Here is a 6028-nt window from a genome sequence, read left to right as displayed (position 1 = left end):
GCTGTTGGTGGTTAAGAGGCCCCAAGATCAAAGGGCAGCAGGACAGAGCAGGAAAGGAGAGGGAACAGATGAATGTGGAAAGAGGTCAAGCCAGCTTCTCTCTGGTCAGAGAACTAAACAGTGGGAAGAGGCTTGTTTCACAGAGAACGTCTGCAGCCAAGACAGGACAGCAGTAGGTCAGTAAAAAGTAAACAATGGTTGCCCCTTTCATTGCCCTTCCCCTTGCCGCAACACACAGAGGAGAAAAGGACCCAGGAAGGTGTGTGCAAATGGGTCACGCTTTACCCTGCTCTCACTTTTGTTGTGGGAAGATGAGGCTCCATGGAGAGAATAAACACCCAAACACCCTATTTAAGAGGAAAAAGGCTTTATTCAACCGATGGAGCTATGGCAAATCTAAAAATCTCAAAATGGCCACACTCCCTGCCCGGCTTGATCTTTCCCTTTTTACCTCCAGTCGAAAAGTTCCAACCCACAGGCACCTTTCTCATGGGTCAGTTTGAATCAAGTTGGAGAAGCTGTTCCAGCCCCCACAGAACTACAGGATTTCACAGAAGTGGAAATTTCCAGGTTCTAGGAAGGTAAGTTTCTACGAATTCCTAAGAGCTGGGTCACCATGGAGAGGACCCTGCAAGTGTATCCTTGGGGTGTCTTTGAGAAGACCTCTGTTCTCCTAGACCTCAGCCTTCCTGGGTATCCTCTCTTACTTCAATAGCCACTGTTACCCACACACCTACCTCCCATCCCATCATCCCTTTGCCTCCATCCTGGACAGAGAAATTCTGGTTCTTCTTTGGTTCAAATGTTAACGAAAGAACATTGTTTCCTTTGGCACAGCAAAGCAAGCTAGAATTTTCCAGAGCAACTTGATTAAAGACCAAGAGACATGAACAAAGAAAACATAAGGCATCCAAGCACAGTGAAACCGACACAGTACAGGCTTCCAACCCCACAAGAGCTAAACCGCACCAGGCTCTCGACTGCAGTGTTCACATCCTCCTTGAGAATCCTGGACAAATGGAACGATTTCAGATCACCCACAGCCTTCCTTGTCTTCTTAGAGCAGTGGTTCTCAACCTTCCTAATGCTGCAACCCTTTCATACAGTTCCTCATGTTGTGGTGGTGACCCCCAACCATAAAATTATTTTCGTTGCTACTTCATAACTGTATTTTGCTACTGTTGTGAATCATAATGTAAATATCTGATATGCAGGATAGTCTTAGGCGACCCCTGTGAAAGGGCTGTTCAACTCCCAAAGTTGAGAGGTGACCCACAGGTTGAGAACCGCTGTCTTAGAGGGAGGCTTGAAGGACACCCTGGCTGGACAATAGGTGATATAGATGTGGGCAAAGAAATAGTATACGTTTTTAACTTTTAAGTCAAACAGACCTTTGAAAGCCTTTATGAAAGTCGCTTATCCTCTGTGAGCCTTAATTTTTCTCTTTTATGCAGCACCTATTACGTAGAGTTATGGAGTGCTCCGTAAGTATCTGCCTATGGTAAGGACTCAAAACTGTTTCCTATGTGCAATGAACTGAATGTTCGTATCCACCTCCCCATTCACATATTTAAACCTAACCCCCCTCCATGTGGTGGGGTAAAGGGGTAAGACCTCTGGGGGGATAACAGGTCATAAGGGTGGAGTTCCCTTATAAATGGGGTTAATGACATTATAAGAGGGACCCTAGAGAGCTTGCTCTTCCTATTTCTGCCATGTGACAGTACAGTAAGAAGTTGGCAGCCCACAAGGGAAAGACCCTTCACCAGAGTTGACCCCATGGGCACCCTGGTCTCAGACTTCCAGCCTCCAAACCGTAAGAAATAAGTGGTCTTTGATATTTTGCTGCAGCAGCCCTAACTGTCTGAGACACTATCATCATCATCATTATTGTTATTGATATCAGTGCAGGCACAAACTACCTGTTCTATCTTCCTTCCTCCGCCTATATTCATGTATTCGTCTCCCCATTTTTCTCACACTTCTCCCACTCTTATGGGTAGGTAAAAGTAATGTTTCATCACACCTGAATGTATCTAACTAATTAACCTATTGATATGACTAAACCATATTATAGCTATGTTGGAATAAACCATATCAAACTCATCCGTCCACTCACAGGAAAAAGGCTGGCTTCTTTACCTAAAGTTCTGTCTGGCATTTGAACCTTAATGCAATGACTCCGCAGTACATCCCAGGACGAGCTGAACATTTCTGTCTGTTTCATCTCTGAAAGACATCTTTATTTCCAAGTGAAAATAAGTAGTGAACCTCCATAAGATCACCCATTCATCACACTTTCCCCTACTTATAGGCTTGAGCCAGGTAAACCAAAGCCTCCTCATCTCCATCCAGGCATCAGACAAATCCAGGCTTAACCTTGGCTCAGTTCCAAATTACTAACTGTAAGTTTTTAATCTTTCTAAGCCTTAGTCCACCCTTTATGAAATGGCGATAACAGTATCTCCCTAATACAGTGTTTATACAGGTTAATTAAGAAAATGAATGTCAAGCACTTAATGCACAAAGAGGTTGGCACAAAGTACCATAGGCACAATAAATGGTGGCCAACATCATTACTGCTTGTTAATAATATCATAATTACTGTATGTGAACAATTAAGTGGATAATTTACATCAAAAGGAAAAAGGGACTGTGTTTTACGTAGTCTCTCGCCAACATAGAACCTACTTGGTAAACCAGTGATTGCCAACCTTGGAGACATGAGTCACATGTTTATCTCTGCATCTTGATAGACGTCCTACCTACCTAAAATAGAAATACAACTAACATATTTATGGACCCGGGTACTATTGGTTACTTTCTTTTTTCTTTTTTTATTTTTCTTTTTATTTTTTTGAGACAGAGCCTCAAGCTGTTCCCCTGGGTAGAGTGCTGTGGCATCACAGCTCACAGCAACCTCCAACTCCTGGGCTCAAGCAAGTCTCCTGCCTCTACCTCCCAAGTAGCTGGGACTATAGGCGACCGCCACAATGCCCAGCTATATTTTGGGTGTAGCCTTCATTGTGGTTTGGTGGGTCCGGGCTGGATTTGAACTCGCCACTTAGGTGTATGTGGCTGGCGCCTTAGCCACTTGAGCCACAGGCACCGAGCCTTTTTTTATTTTTTGAGACAGAGTCTCACTGTTGTCCTAGTCTACAGTGCAGTGGTATCATAGTTCACAGCAACCTTAAACTCCTGGACTCACATGATTCTCTTGCTTCAGCTTCCTGAGAAGCTGGGACTACCAGTGCCCATCACAATGTCTGGCTAATTTTTCTGTTTTTTGTTTTGGTGGAATCAGGGTCTCACTCTTGTTCAGGCTGATCTCGAACTCCTGAGCTCAAGCAATCCCCCTGCCTTGGCCTCTGAGAGTGCTAGGATTACAGGTGTGAGCCACTGCACCTGGCCTACTATTGGTTTCTTTCCTTTTTTTTTTGCAATTTTTGGTCGGGTCTGTGTTTGAACCCGCCACCTCCAGCATATGGGGGGCTGGTGCCCTACTCCTTTGAGCCACAGGCGCCGCCCTTGGTTTCTATATTAGGGCCAACTACTCATATAATAGAGCTCAGCTACCTTTATTGTTCTTGCAAGTCTTAGATTAAAGGTAAAGAATTTGACTTTAATACTAAGTGTTTGCATTTTGTACTCACATTTACTAGCTGGGGCCACACACCTGGTGTGCCCTTTATTTTTATCCAACGTCCTTCCTGCAGAGTACAACCATTTCTGCCCCATTATAGGAGCTAAAATATTTATGGGTTTTTTTTCTGTTGCTGTTTGTTTGTTGGTCTTTTGAGACAGTCTTACCATGTCACTCTCAGTAGAGTAACCTCACAGCAACCTCAAACTCTTGGGCTTCAGCGATTCTCTTGCCTTAGCCTCCCAAGTAGCTGGGACTACAGGCTCCCACCACAGTGACCACCACAGTGCCTGGCTATTTTTGTTGCAGTTATCATTGTTTTAGCTGACCCAGGCTGGGTTCAAACCCGCCAGCCTCGGTGTATGTGGCTGGTGCTATAACCAGTATGCTTTGGGCACCGAGCCAGGAGCTAAAATATTTATTAAATATATAAATCCAGAAGCACAAAATGGCTAAATGCCCCTCATGTTCCAATCTTGAATGAACAATGAATGAGTGATCCAGAGATAAATGTCCTGGCAACCTTTCTTTGAAATATACCAATAGGAGGCAGTGCAGTGAGTTTCTGAGTCAGACACACCAGGATTGGAGCTTTGGTTCTATGTGACCTTGGGCAGATCACTTAACCTCTCTAAGTCTCTATTAAGATGGAGCTAATGACAGCACCTACCCCTGAGTTGCTGGGAACATTAAAGGAATCAATAAATTAGAAGAGTACAGCTTTTTTTTTTTTTTTTGGCTGGGGCCAGGTTTGAACCCACCACCTCTGGTAAATGGGCCTGGCGCCCTATTCTTTGAGCCACAGGTGCTGCCCTGAGAGCACAGCTTTTTAAGAGATGGTTTCATTTGAGAACTATAAATTAGTTTCATAATAGGGCTGTGTACACTGGATACTTTTTCTTCCATTCTTGTGATACTTTGCTAAGAAGAACATTTTCCAGTTCCATCCATGTAAACGTGAAGGAGGTAAAGTCTGGGGAGGGGGTGGAGGAGGGGAAGGGAGAAGGGTGGATGGGTGGTGGGAGGGTGACTAGAAAGATCACCTATATGGTCTGTCTAACAAGGGTACAAGCGAACTTTTCTAGAACTAGAGTATAAATGTTTTAACACGATAACTAAGTAAATGACACAAAGTCTATGTTAACCAGTTTGATGAAAATATTTCAAATTATATATGAAAACACTACACTGTACCCCATGTTTGCATTAATGTACACAGCTATCATTTAATAAAAAAATACTCAATGATAAAGATAGTAAAGAAATGAACAAAGATAATGAGTCACTGTACTATGTATCTGAGTGGGATTTTGGGTGATGATTTTTCATCATCATTATAGTTTCCTATTTTTTATCTTTTAAATAATAACTTTAATAAAAAATAAGAGTTACATGCAAAAAAGAGAGAGAGAGAGAGATGGTTTCCTTGGTATTGACCTCATACCCTTTCTTAGAATTGCTCCATTGTCTCTTTGTTATTTTTATTCATCTTCTGGTTTCTGACCAGGGATCTTTCCCAGTGAGATTACATCTAGAGAATCATGTTTTAATTCTGAACATTTGAAAAGGGCTTTGACCAGGACTATTGCAGCCAGAAAACTGTCATGTGAAAAATGGACTTTTAGACATTAGGTAAAAATTAAGGAAATACAAATAAAGTATGAACTTCACCTAATAATATTGGTTCACTAACTGTGACAAATATACCATAATAATGTAAAAAATAGAGGAAGAAAGGTATAGGGTATGTAGGAACTCTGTAATATTCTGGCACCTTTTCTACCAATCTAATACCATTCAAAAATAGAAAGTCTTATTAACTATTAAAAATATCTGCTGGGCACAGTGCCCCATACCTCTAATCCTAGCTCTCTGAGGGGCCATGGCGGGCAGATTGCTTGAGCTCAGCAGTTTAAGACCAGCCTGAACAAGAGTAAGACCTCCTGTCTCTACTAAAAACAGGAAATCTACGGGCGCTGCCCATAGCTCAGTGGGTAGGGTGCCAGCTACATGCACCCAGGCTGGCTGGTTCGTACAGGGCTGGGCCAGCTAAACAACAGTGACAACTGCAAAAACGACAACAAAAATATAGCCAGGTGTTGTGGCAGGCGCCTGTAGTTGCAGCTATTTGGGAGGCTGAGGGAAGAGAATTGCTTAAGCCCAAGAGTTTGAGGTTGCTGTGAGCTGTGACATTACAGCACTCTATCAAGGGTGACATAGTGAGACTCTGTCTCAAAAAAAAAAAAAAAAAATAGGAAGACTGAGGCAAGAGGATCACGTGAGCCCAAGAGCTTGAGGTTGCTGTGAACTATGATGATGCCATGGCATTCTACCCAGGGTGACAGAGTTGAGACTCTAAAAAAAACATTATCAATACAAAAACTA

The sequence above is a fragment of the Otolemur garnettii genome, unplaced genomic scaffold (assembly GCF_000181295.1).
Source record: "Otolemur garnettii isolate 467f Iridium unplaced genomic scaffold, OtoGar3 scaffold00028, whole genome shotgun sequence".
Taxonomy (NCBI): Eukaryota; Metazoa; Chordata; class Mammalia; order Primates; family Galagidae; genus Otolemur; species Otolemur garnettii.
Note: the sequence above shows the minus strand (reverse complement) of the source record.